Below are 25853 nucleotides of genomic sequence, written 5' to 3' on the forward strand. Positions count from 1 at the left end.
ACATTTAGATCACGCATAGATCAGTTCCCGATCTTCAGTTCAACAACATCAGTGGTGAGTCCTAATTCTTCGAGGACGTTTGACATGATTATCTTTCTACTTTCAATCTTTAGTTTCAGTTTTTGCTAGAGTTAGCTGCGGACATGTCTCAACATCTCTAGTCAGTTAGAGGCTTTATTTTAGACATAGTTAGATTTAGTTTTAGTTTGAGTTTGACTTTTCATTTGTCATTAAACTCTCAAATTATATATATTCAGATTTAGTATGGGTATTGTCCATCATTTCAGTTTACATTATGTTTTAAGCTTCCAAACAGAATTATCTTATTTCAGTTATCATAGTTTGCTTATGGTATGCCAACAGGGTTAGGTTGGGGTAACTCATGATCCTAGGTCCCGTGTCCGCGTCTTGGAGGTAGCTTGGGGCGTGACAATTTTCCTTCTTGCAAGCATTGTGGAAAGAAGGGTCATCCACCATTCAAATGCTGGAGAAGGCCAGACCAGCAGTGTGAGAAATTTCAAAAGATGGGACATCATCTAAAGATTTGCAAAACCAACCCTCAACAAAATAATGTTGCACAAGTAGCTAATCAGGAAGATGAAGAGCAACTCTTTGTAGCAACATATTTTGCAACTAGAAGCTCAAGTGACAAGTGGCTTATTGACAGTGGTTTCACAAACTACATGACATTTGATCGTGATCTGTTTAAGGAGTTGGATACTTCAGTAATTTCCAAAGTACAAGTTGGCAATGAAGAGTATATTTCTACTGAAGACAAAGGTACTGTCGAAATTAAGATTGCTTCAGGTATAAAACTAATCAAAGACGTGTATTTTGTACCTAATATAAGTCATAGTCTGTTAAGTGTTGGCCAGATGCTTGAGAATGGTTTCAAGTTTCACTTTGAAATCAATTATTGTCAAATCAAGGATGAAGATGGCAAAAATTAGTTCAAAGTAATGATGAAGGGAAAGAGCTTTACATTGGATCCTTTAGTGCATGAGCAAAAAACTTATTTTGCAATTAAGATCAATGCAGAAGTTTGGCACAAAAGGCTTGGACATTTCAATCATGATGCTGTAAGGAACCTACAGAAGAAAGATCTAGTTCGAGGGCTGCCTAACCTTGAAGCTGAAATACTAGATTGCAAAACTTGTCGATTTGGCAAGCAAAAAAGACTTCCTTTCAACAAAGCAACTTGGAGAGCTATTGAAAAACTAAAGTTAATCCACATAGATCTGGCTGGTTCTCAAAGAACTCTGTCACTCAAAGGGAGTAAGTATTATATAGTTTTCATTGATGACTATATGAGAATGTGTTGGATTTACTTTTTCAGGTTCAATTCAGAGGTTGTCGCTATCTTCTAGAAATTCAAGCATTGGATCGAAACTCAAAGTGGCTGTAAGATTCATTCTTTAAGGTCTGAAAATGGGAAGGAGTACACATCTGATCAGTTCAATATATTTTGTGAAGAAGCTGGGATTGAACACCAACTCACTGCTCGATACACTCCACAACAAAATGGAGTTAGTGAGAGGAAGAATGGTACCATAATGATGATGGCTAGATGTTTAATTGTTGTATAAGAAGTGTTTCCCAAAAGAGTACTGGGCTGAAGCTGTGCATACTTCAGTCTTTCTACTCAACATGCTTCCAACAAAAGCATTAAAAGGAAAGACGCCATTTGAAGTCTGGTATAGTTATAAACCTTTTTTGAAAAATTTCAAAGTGTTTGGATGCTTGTGGTTTACTTATGTACCATAGGCTAAAAGAGATAAGTTGGATAAAAAGGTGGAAGCTGGAATATTTGTGGGTTACAACACTGTTTCTAAGGCTTAAAGGGTTTTCCAACCTCATAGAAGGAAAATCCTGATAAGTAGAGGTGTGCATTTCATGGAAGATGAACAATGGAATTGGAAAGAAGTAGAACTAACATTCATTCCAGATCAAAGTACAATGCTCTAGCTGAAAGCAGATGAATTGGTGGATGACATCCCGATAGGAGGCACACGATCTCTCTGATATCTATCAAAGATGCAATATGGTTGTTCTTGAGCCAACAAATTTTTGGGAAGCAGAGAAAGATCCAAAATGGAGAGTTGCAATGAAGGAGGAACTCACAATGATTGAGACGAATCAGACATGGAAACTTGTGAAATGACCTGAAGACAGGAAAGTCATAGGAGTGAAGTGGATTTTCAGAACCAAGTTAAATGTAGATGGCTCTATCAACAAGCACAAAGCCAGACTAGTTGTAAAGGGGTATGCTCAAATTTTTGGTATTAATTTTTCTGATACATTTTATCTTGTTGCTAGATTAGAAACCATCAGATTCTTGTTGGCAATAGCTGCACAAAATGATTGGAAAGTGTTTTAGTTGGACGTTACATCTGCATTCTTGAAGAGGAAATTTATGTTGAGCAACTTGAAGGATTTGCAGTCAAAGGGCATGAAGATAAAGTGTATCATCTAAAAAAAGCTTTGTATGGACTAAAGCAGGCACCAAGAGCTTGGTACAGTATGATTGATGAGCATCTGGTTCAACTTGGCTTTATAAAATGCCTTAGTGAAGCTACTCTCTACATTAAATGTGATAAAATTAATTTTATTGTTATTTTACTATATGTAGATGATCTATTGGTTACTGGAAGTAATAATGAACTTGTCAAAAAATTTAAAGAAGATATGCAACATACTTTTGAGATGACAGATTTGGGAGAAATGGTGTATTTTCTGGGAATGGAAATCAACCAAGAGCAAAATGAAGTGTTCATATGTCAAAAGAAGTATGCAAAAGACATTTTGATAAAGTTCAAAATGTAAAATTGCAAAGAGACAGTTACTCCTATGTGTCAGAAGGAGAAGTTGAGTAAGAATGATTAAACTGAAAAAGTGGATGAGACTCTTTACAAGAGTTTGGTTGGGTATCTCATGTATCTTACTGTAACTAGACCCGACATTTTATATGTTGTAAGTATTCTATCTAGATTCAGGAATTGTGCAACTGACACTCATTTTAGAGCAGCTAAAAGGGTGATAAGATATGTTAAGGGAACATTGAATTTTGGAATCAAGTTCTATGCGAATAAGAAGTATGTGTTGCAGGGGTATTTTGAGAGTGATTAGGGTGGCTCTTCCGAAGACATGAAAAGTACTTCTAGTTATTGTTTTAATCTTGGTTCAAGAGTATTTTCTTGGTGTTCTAAGAAGCAAGAGATTGTTGCACAATCAACGGCTGAAGCTGAATTCATAGCAGCAATATCTGCTGCATACAAGCCTTATGGCTTAGAAAAGTGCTACTTGATATGAATTTAAAGCAAGAAAACTACACATAGGTGTTTGTGGAAAATCAAGCAACTATTGCTATCTCAAATAATCTAGTTTTTCATGGAAAAACCAAGCATTTCAATATCAAATTATTCTTTCTCAGAGACGCGCAGAAAGAAGGGTATGTTGGGTTAAAGTACTGCAAGACAGATCTTCAACTAGCGGTTATTTCTACCAAAGCCTTGCCAAGGAGCAGATTTGAATTTATCCGAGAAAGACTTGGAATTTGCAGAAACTCAAGCAAGGAGGAGAGTTGATTAATTACCTCAGTTACTGACGTAATTAGTCAATAGAAGTTTGCTTGATTTTCTCCAGCATTTTTAGCCATCTTCAACATTTTAAGTTAGTTGCTGTTTTTTAGGAGTTAATTTGCTATTTTTAAGAGTTTGTTTATCATGGAATCATGTGCAAAGTAGTTTCTTAGATATTGGCCTTAGTTATTGCATTTTCTCTGTATTTAAACAACATTTCAGTTCAATTAAAAATCATCTTTCCACCAGAAAATATATTATTCTCTTCTTCTTTCCTTTATTTTTGTTTATAGAGTTAAAGTTCAATCAAAGAACTCCAACATTAAGAATCAAAGTTACATGGTCCAGTAAATGGATTTACCCATCATACATGTGGAAAAGAAATGCAAGAAAGCATCTGTGATTTCCTCTCCCATGCTTTCCCAAGTATTTTTAAAAAATAAAGCACTAAAGCCATCACATCCAGGATCTTTGGTATCATTTATTCCTTGTAATGCCATTACTATTTCTTGCCTATTCACAGGCTCAATCAATTAAGCTTGCTGAATTCTATTCATGACAGGTCCATTTCTCTTCCTTAATATCAGTGCTATGTTTTCAATCCTCCCAGTAGCAGTAGTTAAGCTTGTGATCTTGTTATGGGCTATTCTCCTCTTCAAACTAGCATTAAAGTAAGTTGTGTTTCCATCCCCCAGTTGTAGCCATTAATTGCACTCTTGACTTTTGCTTTACTATACTTTCTTCAATATTTAGCCATTTTTCTAAATTACTCTTAACCTATTTTCAACATTATTAATTTTATGTGATTGCCCAGGCTTCCTCATAGTACTTCCCAAGTCATGTAAATTTTGCCTATACATTCTTACTCTTTCCCACTCCATGATATTCAGAGGTATTCAATTCTTTCAAAGCTTGTTTCACACTCTTAAGTTTCTACCACACCCCATACATTATACCAGTGCTATGCCTTTGTTGCCAGACCCTTTGTACTGTCCTCTAGAACTTCTCATGCTTCACTAGATGATTTAAAAACTTTAAAGGCTTATGTCTTCTATCCTCTTCCTGTGTCAAAGTAACACACAGAGGTGAGTGATCTGAGCATCCTGGGTCCATTATCTGTACTTCCAATGGTTGAATAAATAGTAGCCATCTAGCATTCACTAGTGCCCAATCAAACCTACTATATGTGTGACCATTAATCCAGGTAAACTCCCTACCATTTACCCTTAGAATTTTCATGCCTGTATCTATAAAACAAGAGTCAAGGTCCTTAGTTTTAACTTCATAGATTATAGAACCAACCATTTTATCCTCAAATATATGGATAACATTATAATATCTCATAGACATCCATGGCCCATGATGTCCTAGATCAATGTTTCTCAGCTTTCCCCATAGTCTGCTTCTATCCTCAATGCTATGCAAATCATATACTACATAAAAAGAAAACATGAAATTTTGAGATTTGATTCTCACATCCGAGTGGATATATTTTTTATCAATTTCCACCGGTTCATAATTCATGACTTGAGGGTCCCATATTGTCATGACCCAAGGTAGACCCTAGGCGTAATATGATGTATAAGACCCCGAAAGGCCCCATACAAGTCACTGAGCATTCTTCATACACGAAAATAGAAATTTTAAGAGATTTAAAAGAGTAAATCAAATCACAGAGTTTCATAAATCAAAGTGGAAAATTAACAAAGTCTCAAAGCCATCTAGTACATAAGAATTGCTTGGGACGTTGCCCGTACATCAAGTTCAAAATTGAAAAGTAAAGACAAAATGAATAAAAGCTTGGTCCTCGGAACATGAAGACTCACCTATATTCGAATCTCTAATAAAGATCCCTAGTCGTAGGAGTGCGAACCTGGAGCGTCAAACCCTACATTTGGATCAGAAATGATGGCAAGAGTATGCATTAGTACAAAGATGCACTAAGTATGAAAGTCATGCATAAAACATTTGAATGCATGCTAAAAATGGACATTTTCATGAAAAGCAATGACCAAAGTAAAACATGAATTAAAAGAGTGAGAAAACATAAATCATAAGGTAAACATGGTCAATGCAAGGAACATCTTTAAACCTTCATGAGACACTTCAAGAAGTAACCTTAGTTCATTATTGTGGGAGATTTACCTTTAACCGACATGTGAGACCATGCGAGCTATTAACATGGAATTCGGTGTCTACCCCACACCGAAAAGAGGTGTCCTACTTGCCAAGGTAAGACCATGAACTTCTAGGTATTGTGGATCCACTAGCTAATGTATATCTAAGACAATCATCCTATGGGGCACATAGGTATGGGGTAAAGATATTGCTAGTAGAAACCCGACCTCAACTAACAGGAGAGCTTTCATCGCAATATCCTCTCGGTGCTAAGGGTAAATCACACAGAAAAGTCATTTTTATAACTAGTCCTTATTGTCCATGGAATGGCACGCCATATTGCCAAACCAAGCTAAGTCATATGTCATCCATGGAAAGGTAAACTTAAACGACCAATCCAAGCTAGGTTTCATTTGAATAGCTTCTTAACATTGATTCAATTTAGGTGAGAAGACCTTTCAACCTTATAATTATTTATGTGAGAAATTCTTTCACAACAATTAACAACAACAACATCATATATACTTTAATCTCAAAGCAATTTACATCATAATTCATCAATTTCATAAGAACATGCATAGTTCCATAATTCTCCTATCATAGTTCAAAACCCACTTTCAATCGTCATAATCTAGAAAACATGGGTTAGGCATGGGTTCTTGGGGATTCATCTTTAAAACATGGAATTATCTCAATTTATGCATCAAAGTTCATAAATCAATCGAATAAATCAACATTTAAAGGAACCCATGACATAGAAGAAAATCCTAACTCAATTGGGAATTTCTAGCTTTATAAATTGGAGAATTTAGGAGCTCCATGGAGGAAAGGGATCCATAGATGAAGACTATCATATCTCAATGCCAAAAGTTTGTCTTCAATGGTAGGAATAGGAGACTTGACTTGAAACCCTAGGTTGACTCCTTCTTCTTCAAGCTTTCTAGAGAGATAAATACTTTTGGAAAGGAAGACTTGTTCCTCTTTTTGGAAAATAGAGAGAATGAGTTGAATTTGGGTGATTTTGTGGGTAAAAACCTTTATAAAGTGGCTTGGGTTAAGGGAAAAATGACATTGTATTGGGCTAAAATAATTAGGAAAATACCCAAAAGACTCTGACTTAAAATTGACGCGACCCTCTTCACGGCGGCTTTCACAGCCCATCAAGGACCTCACAAGCCATTATGGTAGTCGTGGTCCTTGACTAATTTGTAGGGAAAGAACCCTTGCTAGTGGTTCACTTTGATGATGACCACCACCGCCTGTCATCCTCACCATGGGCCATCAAGGCTTCCGTGGGAGGGAAGCTAGCCATTACAGTCAGTAGTTAGCCCCCTACAAGCTCTTTAACGAGCCGTCAACCTCACCATAGGCCGTCAAGGCCTCCGTGAGATATAATCCTGCGAGGTAGGCCTGGGAGACTTAGCACGAGCCCCTTAACGGATAGTGGTCCCTTTCATGGCCCATAAAGGGCTCTGTGGAGGGTTCTATGGTACAATTCTGGCTTGTGAGTTTCCCGACTAGACTCCCTTTCAAGGCTTTCTTGAATCCGAGGTGCTACAATATCTCCCCCTTGGGGAACATTTGTCCTCCAATGAGATTTAAGACATCATAAGGAGGGTAGGACTTAATCTAACAGCCTATCATGCATGAAATCACATAATGCACATATCCAAGGAGGAAACATCAACTCTAAGCTACATCATGTTCAAAACATCATTTCATGAAGCCTATATGCAATTCATACTCATATGCACATAAACATGAATAAATCAATCAAGTTAGCTAATTTTCTCAAAATTAAAGTTTTTCATGAATCATGCATAAATGAGAAAATCACGGGGATATATATGACACACGACAGCAAAATAGGGAACCATGCGGACTAAATACCTCAAGCTAGAAGAGGATTAGAAGGAAAGAGATGAGGATAACAGGACATCATATTGGCCTTGGCCTCTCCCATAGCACCCTCAACTAATTGATTCCTCCAAAGAACTTTCACGGAAGCAACTTATTTGTTCCTCAACTTCTTGACTTGCCGGTGTAAAATCTCAACCAAAACTTCCTCATAAGAAATATTTTCGTTAACCCTCAAACCTTTTATGGGAACTATAAATGTCAAATCTCCAACACATTCCTTCAACAAGGATACGTGGAAAACTGGATGCACTGATGCCAAATCATTAGGTAAATCAAGCTCATAAGCAACTTTTCCAATACGCCTCAAAATCTGATATGGGCCCACATATCAGGGAGTAAGCTTCCCCTTTTTCCCAAATCTCATCACACCCTTCATGGGTGAAATTTTTAAGTAGACCCAATCATTTACCTCAAACTCAAGATCTGTTATTCTAACATCGGCATAGGATTTTTGACGACTTTGAACCATTTTTAACCTTTCTCTAATAAGTTGAACTTTCTCTATAGCCTCATGCACCAACTCGGGACCTATCAAAGTAACTTCACCCACCTCAAACCATCATATAAGAGATCTACATCTCCTACCATATAGAGCCTCAAATACAACCATAACAATGCTTGAATGATAACTATTATAGTAAGTGTTGATGATCATGGGAGTGACACCAGTGGAAAAGGTGGAATTGGCCGCTTATCAACTTAAGGTGTTTCTCAAGTTTGGTTCAAGCAATAGAAAGAAGAGAGGGTGGTAGATGAGAGTCCTCTTGATTGGGATTAATTTAAAGTTGTTTTTCTTGATAGGTTCTTTCCCCTTGAGATGAGGGAGACAAAGGTACTTGAGATTATTAACCTTCGTCAAGGGTATATGAGTGTGAAGGAGTACGCTTTCAAATTTACACATTGTATAAATACTCTCCAATTATGGTTGTCGATCCAGGGGCAAGGATTAGTAAGTTTGTGTTGGGTGCTTCCGACTTATTGGTCAAAGAATGCTTAACTGCCATAGTTGTTAAGGAGATGGATGTCTCCCTTTTGATGCATCATGCACAACAAATATAAGAAGAAAAAACTTAAGGGGAAAACTAGGGATTCAAAGAGGGCAATAAGGGATGACGGTGAGTTCTCACATTCAAGGGTAAGGGTAGTAGTGAGAAAATATGGCTTGAGTGTCGGGAGTGTGGGAGAAGACATAAGGGTGAGTGACTATCCGGTTTAAATTCATGTTTTTGTCTTGGAAATATGGATCATAAGATAAGGGATTGTCCTTCGATTGCTTGAAATGAGGGAGATAATCGTCGATAGGCTCAACCCTACCCTTCCTCAGGTCCTAGTGGTGGTTAGAAACATGATAGGTTTTATGCTCTTTTAACTCGACAAGATCATGAGGGTTACCTAGATGCGGTAATTGGTGAATTATGGTCTTTTAGCTTGTGGTTATGCATTGCTTGATATTGAGTGTTTCATTCGGTATGGTAAGACTCCATGTATGGTTATTGTGTTTGGAGTAGTCCTTGAAATCATTGTGGAAACTTCTTATGTGCTTACTTGTATCAATGGTTTAGTGGTTGTTAAGACTTTGATGTTATGGTTGGGTTGAGGGAGATGGATTTGAAAAGACCAGTGGGGTTTGCTCCCAAGGGGGAGATAGTGTGCTTCATGGTTGATGTGAGTAGAACTATATTGATTTTGGAAGAGTTCCTTGTTATGGTGGGGTGTGTGAAAGTTCCATGGCGATGTGATGTCTTAGTGTCACTATCTTTTCTTTCTATCTTTGGGTCTAGCTTGAAGCGTTAGCCCTCATGGTTCACTCTTAGGACTCGTGTGTCTTAGTCATCCTCATGTTTCCTGATGCATGCATGCTCAAACAAAAAATGGATTTTCAAAGATATGATTTAGCTTAATTGATTGATTCATGTTTATGTGCATTTTAGTATGAGTTGCATATAGACCTTATGAAATGATGTTTTGAACATGGTTTAGCTTGGAGTTGATGTTTCCTCCTCGGATATGTTCATTTATATGATTACATTCATGTTGGGCTGTTAGGTTAAAGATCCTACCATCCTTATGATATCTTGAATCTCATTCGAGGACGAATGATCCCAACGGGAAAGAAAATGTATGTCATGCCCCGAGACTACCCCACGAGACGCGGACACGGGACCTAGGACCACAAGTGATCCCAAGCTAACCCTGCTGGCATGATCATGAGCATACTAAAGATAAGTTGATTGATAAACTGATGCGGAAGCTATAATCGTAAATAAAATGAAAAAAATGGGGAATACCCATATACTATAACTGAGATATATGAAAACTGATGAGTTTAATACAAACAAGATATTAACTCAATTCTAAGTTGAATCTAACTATGTCTGAAATAAGCCTCAAAACTGACTAGAAATGTTGGGACATGCCCCAACTATATCTAGCAAAACTGAAACTAAAGGACTAAAAGTACTATAAAGATAAACATGTCACTGGTCCTCGAAGAATAAGGACTCACCACTGATGCTGCTGAACTGATGATCGGGAAGTGATCTAAGCGAGATATAGATGCTGAGAACCTGAACCTACATCACAAGAAGATGTAGCGTAGAGTATGCGTCAGTACTTGAAAGGTACTGAGCATGCATGATAGAATAAAACTGAACATGCAAACTGAGTATGCAACAATTAAACTGATATTGATGCATTAATAACTAAGGCATTTATAACTGAATAACTGAAATATCTTACCTAGCATGTGTAATTCAAGAACTAAAGAAATACATAGCTAGGGTTTTGGAATTCATGCAATAAAATGAATATTAACATACTAATCTAATTTGGATCATTCTAATAGCTAATAACCCAATAATGCTAACATTCAAGAAACCCTAGGTCTAGTCATAATAAAGGAATCAAGAAACTGACTCAAAACTAGGGACCTAATGGGTGAAAGAAACCCACTAGTGAAATCCCACATACTTGGTGACGAATTCCACAGAGAAATGTTTAGATTTCGGGGCTGGAACTGATGGAACCTTGTTGCGTTCTTGAACTAGGGTTCTTGACTTCTCTTTTCCTCTTACGCTGTAATTTTTCTAAGTTTTGATTAATGATCTGACTTAGGTAAGTTCTAGTTATGTTTCTAGGCTTAAACTGACTAAAACCTCATAATTTAGGGTCTAGACGATGTAACTTAGGGGTTAAGAAAAATAGGAAAAGACCAAAAGACCCCCGACTTAAATGATGTCGGAGTGACCGACGGACGGGACCTACGGTCCGTAGGTTGGGGTTGTAGGTCAAGTCTGCCCGACATGACTTCACTAAAACGAGCATAACTTTTTACTCGAGGATGGGATTTTAGAAAACTTGGTGGTGTTGGAAAGAGAATCCAATTATCTATCATATAGTAGGTCATGGGACACCTAATTCTTTTTGTGCTATGAGTGATGACCATTTGAAGTTGACCCAATCAACAATTTCCCCTAACTGACTACTGACCTTCACTAATGATCAGACCTACAGACCGTAGATCGAACGACGGTCTGTATTGGTCGACCATGGTTCACGTCAGAGGTTGGGTAAAGGGGGACCTCGATCCACGGACACAGACCACGGACCGTGGTCTAGCCTACGGATCGGGGGTCTATCCGTGGGTCGAGACTTAGTAAATTTTCTGAACTGGGTTTGGGGAGGGGTTGTAGTGGTGAACCATGGACCCACAACACGGGCCATGGATCAGACCACGGTCCGTGGGTGGCGACCGTAGGTTGCACCTGCAACTTCTCAAAATCTAAAATCTGGTCTGCTTTCAGATATGGGGTGTTACAACTTTACCTTTGAAGAACACTTTACCAACATGGGTTGTGGTGCACTGGTGGGAGTGCTTAACCCTTAACCAGTGGTCTCGGGTTCAGCCCTGGTAAGGAGAAAATCATGTTGGGAGCGCCACCCCCGGATGGGCCCTGTAGAGCGCGATCTGAATTTAGTCGAAGCTCAAATGTGGGCACCGGACACCGGACACTGGGTGAGAAACAAAAAAAATGCTTTTCTAGATTTTGGTGTTTTACAACTTGGAGTTTGAATTTGATAAATTGAAGTTGAATCCAATGTGGTTTTACTCTTAATTGCTTGATTTCAAGTTACCCATGGCTTCTTTCATGAAAGGTATAATTTCTTTAATTTTTTTAATGGGTGGCTAAAACTCCAAGATCTAGTGGGTGCTCAAATGTGGTTGGTTGTTGATTTAATATAGTGGTATTGTGCTATGTTCTATTTTGTTGTTTTTCATACATGAATTTGGTCTAATTACCATGAAGTTTTCTTAGGGATTAAAGACGCAAACTTAATTCCTACTTTCGATCTCTAGTTGACGCTCAAAAGAGACTAATTGGAGTGGGTAATTAGTTCAATACTAGCAATTTAGGTTTGAGTAAGGTATTGGGTTGTTTAGATTGACATTTAGATGAGACCAAAAGGAGATTATATGCATAGATGTTTTGAGATCCAAAGATGATTAGTGTTAATGAAGATGACTTACCCTATTCATGAATGTTCATCACTATAAAGTACCACAATTACCCCTATGTGATATCGATTTACAATCCCCGCACCCCTAGGTTGCTTGTTAACTCTTGATTTCGTCTATATTGTAGTGCAATTGGGATAATTGATAACCAAATCTTTATATTAAGTTGGTGATATCATCCACCCAATTGTTCTTACTATTACAAATGAACTAAATTAAAGTTCAAATTTCTTGATAAGGAATTCTTGACACAAATTAGATTTTCTATTCCAATCATGAGTGGGAATTAGAGAAAATTATTACTATTTTAAAATTTTAAACTTGTTTCTTAAGGTACTTTCAGAGAAGACTTATAAAATAGAATAAATGTGTCATTTTGGCATTTAAATTTGGGACAATAATTCCAAGATTGTTATTTTACGTTATGTGGACAAAAATAAGAGTTTAACTAATATCCATCGACGATGTAGATTTTTTTGCACGGTCAAGTAACTTTTTTGGTCTTAATTCTTGAATCATTAGACAACAGTCAGCCAATTTTATCTTGCAAATACAAGTACATAAAAGCATAATTTTTTTTTAAGAATCCAGATATTCCAGTCAGAAGTACAAATGAAAAAATACAGGCCTAATTCGTGAATAATGAACCTTCGAAAATAATTTGAAAATTGACTTTGACAAATCAGGATACCAATATTGCCAATTTCATCACCAACACCCAATCCGTGATTGTTGATCAATTTTACGATGGATAGTAAATAGTCATCATAACTCAACTTCCAAAAAGTCAAAATTTCATCTTCATACTTCTTAGTGTCATTATTCTCTATTATATCCAACAAGTGAACATACACCGCATTCCAGTTCACCAAACTTCTTGCCAGCTCCAAATTCCAGTGTGGAAGAATGTACTTAAAGTCGCAGAAAATGGAATCCGCATCTTTTCAAAAGCGAGTTCATCCTGGGTAAATTTTTTCCTGATGTCCCTCGTGGTATTCAGATCAAATATCAAGGGAGGGCCTATCTCTATTAGCTCTGAGTCTTTACCCATGATGTGTTGTTAACTTTGCAGGCTTCTTCTACGATTGATGGCATGAAACATAAGAGAGTATATATTTGCAGGTCATCATTTTGATAAATGACTATTTTTATGTCATTTTTTTCTTATTTATTACACTGATTAAAGCAAATTGATTACCATTTAGATTTTGACCTTATGTGAACTTTGTAGAATATATAACCCTTGAGAAATTATTCTCCCTGATAATTTTAGCTTCGACTATAATGTCTGCTCATATATTTCTCAACCTTAGATACAGGATAATACGCTAATGTCTCATGTTAGTAATAACTTACATAATTTTAGATCATAGCCAGACATTTTCTCATAAGATTATCAGCTTGCTCAAAAGGGATCTTTATACTATTTCTAAAAGGTACATATCGACTTTACTGCTGGAATAGTAAATAATGGAATAAATATTGATGTTTCAGATTAGATAAATTGATATTACAAGAAGAAATCACTAGGACACTGCCAACACTATATATAACACCCTAAAACATGAATGAATTTTAGTTATATAATACATAACTTACGATTAACTAGATTACAACCTTTCTGGACATTCAGAAAATTACACAAGGTACAAATTTCCTCTTTCATCCCATTCAAAAATATGCCAGATAACAGTCCATCAGACACCTCCTGCTTAGACGCTGACACCTTTTCAAATTCTTCACGAAATGAGGTTACTGTGGTAACCTGCTTCAACCCCATTAAAACATCATACTGATTGATCTTTTGAGAATGATTAAATCGGCTCAACAACTCCCTTTGATGTTTTCCTAGGTTAATATTGGTTGCCGAAACCCTATCCAATAATAGCAATTTAAGGCCTTTCCTTCCAAACAAACACCTGCTGCATTTAATCTTTCCGCTTCAGAAATTTCATTTACTCCAAAATGTCGTTCCACTTTGAAAATCCATCCTAAAGGATTCTCTCCTTTGAAAACTGGTAGTTGTGGTTTCAAAAAAATTTCCCATTTTTTTCTCTAGCCAAGTTGACATCACTTCCCTCTTCTTAGTTTCCGATGAATCTAGTTTGAGAAAGGGATGCTTCTCCCATCATGGTTCTCCTATGTGGTTCAATTCTCGCAAGAGACTCTTTTATTTCTTGAAATCATCCTTCCAGTTTTTTAACCTCTTCTCTTACCCCTGTCAAATTAGTCTCCACTTATTCGACTCGTCTCTCCATTCTACTCACCATCCCCGAAAGTTGTTTAATACCAAATTGATAGACTTTACAGCTGAAATAGTAAATAAAGGAATGAATTTTAGTTATATAATACATAATTTCACTAGGACACTGCCAATACCACAAATTTCATCCTAAGACATGAATGAATTTTAGTTATATAATACATAATCTACAATTTACTAGATCACAACCTTTCTAGACATTTGAGAGGCTAGAGCTCTCCCAGAATTCCCTTTTCCTTTTCCTGAACACCCTCTTTTAACTGCCTTGCCCCTTCTCTACATAAACAACCAGACAGTTATTAAGTCTTTTGATTGTTTATTTTGGTCTCTTAGAATAAGCTTTTATAACTTGCGGCACATCAGTACATAATTGTTTATGAGATTTTTTTTAAAAAAAAGGTCATTTATTAAAGGTAAAAGGCTAAATACTCTATCGAACTTCAGAAAATTACACAAGGTGTACCCTAAATGTAATGCCCTTGATCTTTTTTCCCCCGTTAGAAAAGTCTTTAAAGAATCACAAATTGTTCCTTCTTATGGCATGTGTTGGAACACTTACCAGGAAGGTATCCATTCTTGTTTGCAACTTAGAGGAGAAATCAACCAGTGGAGAAAACTAGTGAAACAATGTTTGTAGCACTAGACTTGTTGAAAAACTCTTGTAGTGAATAACATATCAAACAGTGTACTATCACCTAGTATTTGGAGACTTGCTAAGTTATGACATATGAGAATGATGATTATACTGTATTTGAACTAACTGTGTTATAAGAGGACACAAAGTTAGAGAATTTGAGAAAACTATATCAGCTCAACCTTCTATGTTTGGAAGACTCAAAGGAATCTTTTCCCATGCACAAGGAATAGAAGTATTGTTGAAATCCCAAACAATTTTTCTTCATTAAAGCAATCACACAGTACGGAAGACATCAACTTAAAGATTCAGCCCTGATGATTTAGGAATATGTAGCAGATATGATGCGAGAAGACAAGCTTGGGGTAATCTTCTACATGTGAGTTTGTGCATGAAATGGGGTCCTTATTTCCAGGCATTTGTTATGATTATATCAACTTCGGCAGAATGACAATTTAAACTTTGCCTTTGGTGACAACTTTATATCTACTCACAATCTCCATAGAATCTGCTTGCTGCATTTATTGCAGTCACTAGCCCATAAAACAACAAAATGGACAGCGTCTCTTTGATGTTACTGTGCATATTTTGTTAGGAGAACTACAATGACTAATGCTAATGCAGACACTTGGTTACTAGGATTCAATTACAAAACTAGTTCAGATTAGTAAAATCGAGATGTGAAGACGATTGATAATAACAAAAAATTCAAGTAAAAATGTAGAAAAGGTTCTATCAAAAGAAATATACAACTGAGAAAGAATGTGCTTGTTGTAAGACCTTTCAAGAACGATAGTACAGGATGTTTTGGGAAAACTGTGATCAAATAGCTCGAGTTATCACAAGACACTCCAAACTGTACAACCATCTCTAATTATCAGTTCTTTGTTCATTCTAATTCAATTCTTAGCTATTCAGGCATGATATTCAAGATTGTATAACCATGCAGTCACTAGCCCAGAAAATAGCAAAATGGACACTGTCTCTTTGATGTTACTATGCATATTATGTTAGATGAACCGTGGAGAACTACATTGACTAAGGCTAATGCAAACACTTGGTTACTAGAATATAAGTACAATATAAATTCTGATCAGCAAAATTGAGGTGTGAAGACGATCAATGATATCGGCAAATTCAAGTAAAAATGAAGAAAATGAGTAAAAAGGAATGTGCTTCTTTAAGACCTTTGAAGATCAAACGGCTAAGCTCTTGTTACCTTATTTAAGGTATGGACTCAAATATTATGGATATTTATTTTGCTCTACTGACATTTCAAGAGTTGAAGTTGCCTTTCTTCTTCTATCCTTTTTTCGCTCTAGTTGAATGAATGTAGTATTATTCTTGTGCTAATGCGAAAGCTTTCAGTCAGATGATTGAAGGAGTTTAGACCTTAAATTGATACAAAATTAGTTGTCTTAACTTAATACATCCCTGTTCAATTTAGAAATCACATTCCTTTATTCAAACATGCCCTAATACTTTGTACTCTTATTTTCTATAGATATCTTATTTACTGCACTCTATCGTACAAAATCCATCTATAATTAAGTGGTAAACTTGTACCATTGAGGGTGTGCCAAAATGGGGTCCTTAATTAGGTCATGTTAGGTCCTTATTTCCAGTCATTTTTTGTAACTATATCAACTTATTTCTCACATTAAGCTTATTTCTAGGTTGACAAAGAACATCACAATTATCTAAACTATTATACAAACTTTAAAGAACACTATACTAATAGGGAATGAAAACACAAGTGCAAAAAGGGATTGCGCAGAATAAATTGGGAACTTCATGAATTCCAATTTCATAATTGTGTCTTCAGCTATTACAATTATATGAAAGAGTAATACTAAACCAAAGACTATGATATTATGTTGTTTCTGGTCCTAAATTATTGGACCTTTCCACTGAGAACCAACCTGAGAAAGCAATTTGAACACTAAACAGGAAAATCTAGTATCCCAATAAAGCCCAATTTCATCACCATCGCCCAATTTGCGATCCTTGAACAATTTGATGCACCAAAGAGCAAAATCATCACTGTTCACCTTCCTTACCCAAACACTTCCACCTTCATACGTCTTAGGGACATTCCCTCAGTTACATCCCACATGTCAACACACACACTGCAGCCGTTCTCCAAAATTTTGGCCATGTCCAAAGTCCAGTATCGAAGGATGTACTCAAACATCTCAAAAAATGGAATCATCAGCATTCCAACAACAATCTCGTCATAGGTAATCTTTTTCTTGATTTGCCATGGGTTTTGCAGATCGATTTTGGGGGCAGGGTATAAGTCCCTTATCTCCACTAGTTCTCGAGTCACTACATGTGGAGTGTTGTTAACTTTGCAAACTTCTTCTTCAGCTTTTGTTGGAAAGAAATTGTAAAAGAAGGTCTTCTTCATGCTAAGCAAAGGCCGTTGATCAGCCATCAAAGAAACCAAAGGATACAATATTCAAGAAAATAAAACACTGAAAAAAATAGAGGCAGGAACACCTTATAAAGACACAAATTAGGGTTTCTATTCAAACTTTGAGCAGGAATCAGAGAAACTTATTACTATTTTTAAATTTTAAACTTATTTCAGAGAAGAGTTATAAAATAGGAACAATGTGTCATTTTGGTCTTTAAATTCAGGATAATAATCCAAGATTGTTATATTATGTGAAGTGTGGACAAAAATATTAGTTTAACTAATATCCATTGACGATGTAGAATTTTTTACACTTTCAAGTAACTATATGGGAAAATCCAACTTTTGGTCGTGATTCTTGAATCATTTGCACAAGTATGAGAGAATCTTTTCTTGCAAATACAAGTACAGAAAAGCAGACAAAAATTTGAGAATCCACATATTCCAATCATAGGATGAATTCGTTAATCATGAACCTTCGAAAGTAAATTGAAAATTAACTTTGATCAATTTGACGATGGATAGAGAATAGTCATCAGTACTCAACTTCCTAAATGGAATCTGCAACTTCCAAAAGTAAGTTCTTCCTTAGTAATCTCTTTCCTGATGTACCTTGCGGTATTCGGATTGAATATCAGGGGAGGGCCTATCTCTATTAGCTCTTGAGTCCTTACTCGTGATGTGTTGTTAACATTGCAGGCTTCTTCTTTACTGTTTGATGGCATGAAACTGGTGAGAGTATATATTTGTGGGTCATTATTTTGATAAACGGCTATTTATGTCATTTTTTTCTTATTTATTTGAGTGATTTAGCAAATAGATTACCATTTACATTGTGAACATTGCCCAAAATATAACCCTTGAGAAACTATCCTCCCGGATAATATTAGATTTGCAATAATGTCTTCTCATATATTTCTCAACCTTAGATACACCATAATATGCTATTGTCTGATGTTTGTAATAACTTACATAATTTTAGATCGTAGTAGTCAGACATTTCTCATACGATTATCAGCTTGCTCGAAAAGGATCATTAGACTGTTTCCTGAAAGGTACGTAAAACATGTAAAAGATTTTTTTAAAAAGGTCATTTATTAAAGAGAACAGGCTCAAATATGTCATCGAACTTCAGAAAATTTCACAAGTTGTACTCCAAATATAGTGGTCTTGATTTTTTGTCCCCCATAAGAAAGTCTTTTAAGGAATGTCATTCCGTGTTAACGGGGTCCAGGGAAAGGCCTGACGCCAAGGGATGTGATGTAAATAGTCTACCCTAGTGCAAACATTAGTGACTTCTTCCATGGCTCAAGTCGGTGACATATAGGTCACACATAGCTAACCGATATAGCAATATATGTGTAAATCTAGTAATAGATTCACATAATATGAAATAGTAAATAAACATAAAAATACTGATGACAGATAGACTCGTAATATGAAAACATTAAATAATATGACAATACACGTGACAAATAGACTTTTAATATGTAAACATTAAATAATGTGACAATACATGTAACAAAATCATAGCTATATCTATATCTATATTACCTTAAAAGCATGAACTCCTAACTTGAATGTTAAATTACTATAATATTCGTAACTTAGGTTGTGACTTTTCCGATATGTTGTCACTTTTCCGATAAGTTGCGACTTTTTTCAAAGTGTTATCATTTTTAGATGAGTTGTGACTTTTTTCAAAGGGTTGTGTTTTTTCGATGAGTTGTGACTTTTTCAAAGAGTTGTGACTTTTTCAATAATTTGTGACTTTTCCAAAGAGTTGTGACTTTTTCAATAAGTTGTGACTTTTCCAAAGGGTTGTGACTTCTCGGAATGATAAGACACAAAAAACATTTGTTTAAACAACCCTTTGTTGGCTAAAGATAGAGGGGTTTCCTCTCAAATTTCCACCACAATATTTTTTATCTTCTACTCTTCTTCTTCGTGCATTTTAATTTTTTTATGATTTATTGTCTTTGAGTGAGTTTGAAGTTTAGCGGAATATGAGGTACCACTATTCTAATGAAGTAAGTCACTCTATCCTAAGATGAGGGTATATTCCATAACCTCGAGTACTTGAGGAAAATAATTTTGATGATACAATAATTATTTTTTTGCTTAATATATACATTAGTATGTAATGTTCCAATCTACAAAGTTAACATGATGTAGTCTAAAATCATTTATTTCTGTTAACAATTTCTTTTGTGATGTAGATATATGCTTCTAAATATTTTTTTCCAAAATTTTGAAAATTATCACGATTTGTTTTTGATGCTCAAGAAAAAAGAATGGCTTTATTTATCAATTCTACTTATGTGATTTAGACTCTCAGGAAGTTTGCTTCAAAATAGTTATTACAATATAACATTGCCCTTTTGTTTTACTTATTTATTATTTCTTAATATTTCACTATTTTGGACAAAGAAAAGTTCATATGACTTGTAATGACGCCAATTTAAGTTTGTATTAGTTTAAGTTTTGTTATTTATTTAATAGCTAATTTTATGAGATAAATATTTTTCAATAATGCAAATATATATTTATATTTGGGTAGGTATTTGTATTTAAATTAAAGTATTATATATGTCACAAATGTATTATCAAATTAATCAGATCTTCTAACTTCAAAATATATTATTTTAAAATGTTCCGAGTTCTTAAAAAAAAATATCACAACAAATATGAAAATATGTGAGTATATAAAATGTAGTTGTTTTCTTCACATGTTCATATGACATCTAAGCAATTTAATGTGAAATATCATGCAAAGCACATCTAGTTAGATGACAAGAAAAATACAAAACAAAAAATGTATATAAGGTAATATTAGTGAGATAAGACTAACTATATGATTGAACCTCATCAAATTGAAATAAATATATACATTATTGCATTTAACTAATAAGATTTTTCATTGACCATCTTCATAGATTTGCATGAATAAGTTCACAAAAGAATTTGCAATATTATTTTTTGTTAAGCTTATTATTCAAATCTTCACTCAAACAAGCAACTATTTACTATAGCATATATTTTTGGAATAAGTAATCACGTGCAACGCACGTGTCAAAAAACTAGTTATACTAAAAGTGGAAGCCACAAAGTTACAAATTGAGATATCATTTTACCCCTATTATAATTCAAAATGTTATGACATATCGAATAAGTTAATTATTAATTATTAAAAATATTTCACATTCTTTTCATCTCCTAACTTAATTGCAAGCTAAAGAGTCATAAATTGACCATATTCATTTTGTAAGTTACACAGTGACCTGTTAATAACATATGATTAATATGTAAAAAAAAATAAAAATAACTATGGTTAATTTATTGGTAAACTTTTGAATAAAGTCATTTTATTGCAAGTTGAATTTTTCCTTTAACATATTTCTTCCAATCATGTATTTAGTTTACCCTAATAATAAGAATGATATTTGTTAATAACATGCCAAACTTCTCACATTTCTGATGAATATAGACAATTAATTAAAGAAAAATTAATAGTTATGTAACTTAATGAAATTCTATTAAATATTAAATAATTGCTAAATGTTGTCAAACCTTTTGTTTTCCACCATCTAGTACTCCCTTCGTCCAACAATAGTTGTCCACTATATTAAAAATAGTTGTCCAACAATACTTGTCCAATTTAGAAAATCAAGAGATAATTTACCTTTTGCGTCTATTTTACCCTTTCTATTAAATACTATTTATCATCTAACACATTTTTCAAATAATTAAATTTAATAAAGTAAAAGGGTACAATAGTAATATTACTGCTATTATTTATTGTTTCTTAAGGGGTGTGTCAAGTAAATAGTGGACAACTTTTGTTGGACAGAGGGAGTGACAATTAACACTAATGATGAATTATATTGAATTTTTCTCATTAAACATATTATATAAATTATTATCAAGAATGCATCATGATTTCATCATTGGAAGAAAAAAATTCAATAGGTATGTAACAATTTATCCTCATATGTCGGTTCTACTTTTATTTTCTTTGTTCATTTTTTCCTCAAACCACTAACTAATATGGTGAAGATTTTTGATATTCTATGTAAATTTTATGAGATCACATTTTTTTGTTTGTTATTTTATGTATATATAGAGATGTTGAATTTCCTTAGGTAAAAAATTATATTGTTTATAGATGATTCAAAACCCCTTTCATGAAAATTCTGAATCTATAATTCTTATACAAACTTTCCATTGTAACTCAGACCCCTAGCGACTATTGTTGAGTTATTAATTCATTTATTATTCGTTTATAACAATAAATAAACCAAAAATGTTACTCCATATATCTCAGTATTTGACTGTAACAGGATACACAGTTTAAGATGTTAAATTTGGACAAAAAGGATTGCTCTGATGGTAAGTATATTCCCTTCAACTGTGATATCCATGAGCTTTCCATGCTTTAGTTGTCATAAATAGGGATCCATTATTGATTATGCTTGTTAACCATGTTTTGACTATGTGTTATTCAATCATTCTTCTGCTACCTAAATAATGTTATTGATGAGTACTCGGAGTCTAACCTTGACTAGTATCGTTCGATACCAATTCAACAAAATCAAATGGAAAATCTGATGTACCATCTTTCAAATGTTAAGATTTTCATATACAAGTGTGATTTGGGTCAAGTTCTTTTAATTGGCCTTAATTGTTACTGGAATTGTTCTCTTCCTGATATGCATATTGTCATTAATTGCCTAGGTGATTCAGGCAAAGTAAAAGCACTGCATTCTTTGAAGGTGAAACTTGAGCAAGGTATTCATTCTTTCACTACTGATTCTCTTTTACAGCTTCAACAAGAAAATATAATTTTGGTGCCAATTGTTATGATTGTCTTACATTTTTTAGCTATAGACACAAAATCGAATGTAAAAGTTGAAGTACCATCTTCCAAATGTTAGAGATTCATCTTGTGCAAGAAATTGGAGAGTATAACTTGTGTCTTATTCAATAGGTAAACATGTATAAATACAATAATATTAGAAGCTAACTAAGGAAAGAAACAAAGAGGAAATCCTAAAGATATGCTCTCTATCTATAGCTTTGTACAATAACAAGAAAGATATCTATATACATTCTGTAACACTCCCCCTCAAGCTGGAGCATGTATATTAATCATGCCCAGCTTGTTACAAAGGTAATCTACTCGATCTCCATGCAATTCCTTCGTGAAAAAATCAACTACAGCTACATGTTCTCATGTCTTCACGTAGCCCATAGATATCAAGTTTTCCTGAATTTTCTCACGAATAAAATGACAATCAACCTCAATATGTTTAGTTCTTTCATGATACACCGGATTTGAAGCAATATGAAGCGCAACTTCATTATCACACCAAAGTTTTGATGAAGTAGAATGCTTCAATCCAATTTCAGTTAAAAGATGATGTATCCACGTGATTTCACATGTAGAATGTGCCATTGCTCTATACTCAGATTCTGCACTGGACCGAGATACAACGTTTTGTTTCTTACTTTTCCATGACACCAAGTTTCCACCAACAAAAACACAATAATTAGTAGTATATCTTAGATCAATCTTTTATCCAGCCCAATCTGCATCTGCGAAACACTCAATGTGAGAGTGTCCATGATTGCTATATAATATACCGAGTCCAGGGGCTCCTTTTAAATAACATAAGATTTGTTCTAAAGCTGCCCAATGTCTGACTGTGGGTGTGGACATGAACTGACTAACCACACTTACTGCAAAGGCGATATCGAGACGAGTCACAATGAGATAATTTAATTTCCCAACCAACTTTGTGTACCTTTATGCATCTTCAAATGGATAGTCATCATCTTTCATAGGATGCACATTAGGAACCATTGGAGTACTGCAAGGTTTGGCAGCCAACTTTCCAGTTTCTGCCAGTAGGTCAAGAATATACTTTCTCTGACATAGAAAAATACCCTTCTTGCTTCTAGATACTTCTATTCCCAAGAAGTATTTAAGTTGTCCCAAGTCTTTTGTATGGAACTTAGTATGTAAGAAAGACTTGAGAGAAGAGATACCTGCAAAATCACTTCTAGTAATGACAATGTCATAGACATATACAACAAGGAGAATAGTTCCAGCAACAGATTGCCTGAAAAGACTGAATGATCACATTTGCTCTTTTTCAATCCAAACTCCTGAACTGCCTCGCTAAATTTTCCAAACCAAGCTCGAGGACTCTGTTTCAAGCCATACAAGGACTTCTTCAAGCGAAAAACCTTTCCATACTCCCCCTGAGCAATAAAACCATGCGGTTGCTCCATATAAACCTCTTCGTGGAGATCACCATGAAGGAATGCATTCTTAATATCCAACTGATGTAATGGCCAATTCTTAGAAGCAGCTAGAGAAATGAACAAGCGGACAGAAGTGAGTTTGACAACCGGAAAGAAGGTGTCTGAATAATCCACCCCATAAGTCTGAGCGTACCCTTTGGCCACAAGTCTGGCCTTAAGTCTTGCCACAGAGCCATCTGAATTAACTTTGACTGTGAATAACCACTTGGTTCCCACTGCTTTCTTTCCACTAGGTAAGTCTACCAGATCCCATGTGTGATTTTCCTCTAAGGCATGTATTTTCTCAAGCATTGCTTTAGACCATCCAGAATGATTCAATGCCTCCTTAACAGTTTTGGGTACAGTTATAGAGTCCAGAGATACAATCAAAGATCTAGATGCAGGAGATAGCTGACTGTAGGAAACAAAATTACCAATCGAATATATGGATTTGCAAGTGCGTGTACCTTTGCAAAGAGCAATAGAAAGGTCAATATTTTCTGTAGGATCACTTGGAGGAGGATCTGATGTCGAAGGAGTTGGTGCAACATAGGTATCATTAGTGTCCCGCCTCCTAGAGTAAACTTGAACAACAGGTGGTCTTATTGGAGCTGATGGCACTGACGCTGAAGGCACAATAGTGGATTGGTGTTCAATTGAAATATCAAGCAATATATGAGAAACATCATTTGATCGTTCTGGTATGGCCCTGGTAACTTGGTACACTAACCACTCATCTTCTTCCCCCTAACTCGTAGAAATGAGAGGTGCATAGAAGAATGGTGTAGCCTCCAAAAAGGCTACATCAGTTGATACCAAATATTTTCCAAGTTTAGTAGAGTAACAACGATATCCTTTCTGAAGGTGAGAATATCCCAAGAACATCTCTAACATAACAAGTGCTTCCAAATACCTTAGGTTCCACCGAAAATAGGGACTTATTTGGAAAAAGAATGTTATAGGGTACATTACCTACAAGCATAGTAGATGGCATGCGATTACTCAAGAAACAAGTTGTAGAGATTGCATCGGCCCAAAACTATTTAGGAACCTTTGTTTTAAACAATAGTGCCTGAGCTGTCTCAAGTAGATGCCTATTTTTTCTTTCAGCAACTCCATTCTGAGAAGGCGTATTAACACAAGATGACTGGTGGAGAATCCCATATTGCCTCATATACGACTGAAATGATTCTGACATGTATTCTTTAGCATTATCACTCAGTATATGCATGGTAATGTTAAATAGAGTCTTAACTTCAGCAGAAAACGCACAAAAATGGGAAAACACTTCAGATCCATTCTTCATAAAGTATATCCACATCATTCTAGAAAAATCATCCACAAAAGTAACAAAATATTTATGTCCAGTTTTGGAAACAACAGGACATGGTCCCCAAACATCAGAATGAACTAACTTAAAAGCTGACTCTACTTGCTGATTAACCCTTGGACTTAACGAGGCGCGATGGCGTTTAGCAAATCGACATGATTCACAATCCAATGAAGAAATATTTTGAAACTCAGGACAAAGCTTCTTCAACAAAGGTAGTGAAGGATGTCCCAATTGACAATGTGCTTCAAATGGAGAAATACACCTGAGCATGCAACAGATCGAGTTTACCATTCATCAAGGATGTAGAGATCATCAGATACATGTCCTTTACCAATAACCTGATTCGTTCCAATGTGACGAAACAAACAATAATTGGGAAAGAACGACATATAACAGTTAAGTTCCCTCGTAAGTTTACTAACAGAAATCAAATTAAAGGCCAATTTTGGGAGACTTAATATAGATGAAAGGGTAATAGATGAGGTTGGTTTAACTGTTCCAGATCTAACACTGGTATAAGTTGATCCATCTGTTACAATAATTGGAGATGGTGCTTTGTGTGGCTGGAAGTTAGAAAAAGTATTAGGGTTACTTGTCATGTGATTTTTGGTGCCTGAATCAATCACCCATTTATTTGAAGAGGTAATAAGACACGCTTTCCTTGACTTGGCAAAAGTAGTAACTGAAGTAGATTTCTGATACTGAACGAATCTAGCATAATCTTCTGACGAAACCAAAAATTATTTTATCCGATGATGGCCAATGA

General features: G+C 35.2%; 1 protein-coding gene and 1 pseudogene across 1 annotated transcript in view; both read right to left on the reverse strand.

Moving 5' to 3' along the window:
* LOC125837375 (probable protein phosphatase 2C 10) overlaps positions 1-25853 on the reverse strand; it is a 1808044-nt gene that overhangs the window by 1747406 nt on the left and 34785 nt on the right. The gene's annotated exons all lie outside the window — the stretch shown is intronic.
* On the reverse strand, positions 1962-17466 carry LOC125837425 (uncharacterized; annotated as a pseudogene).

This window comes from Solanum verrucosum, unplaced genomic scaffold (genome assembly GCF_900185275.1).
Source record: "Solanum verrucosum unplaced genomic scaffold, falcon-dt-bn FXZP01000147.1, whole genome shotgun sequence".
Lineage (NCBI taxonomy): Eukaryota > Viridiplantae > Streptophyta > Magnoliopsida > Solanales > Solanaceae > Solanum > Solanum verrucosum.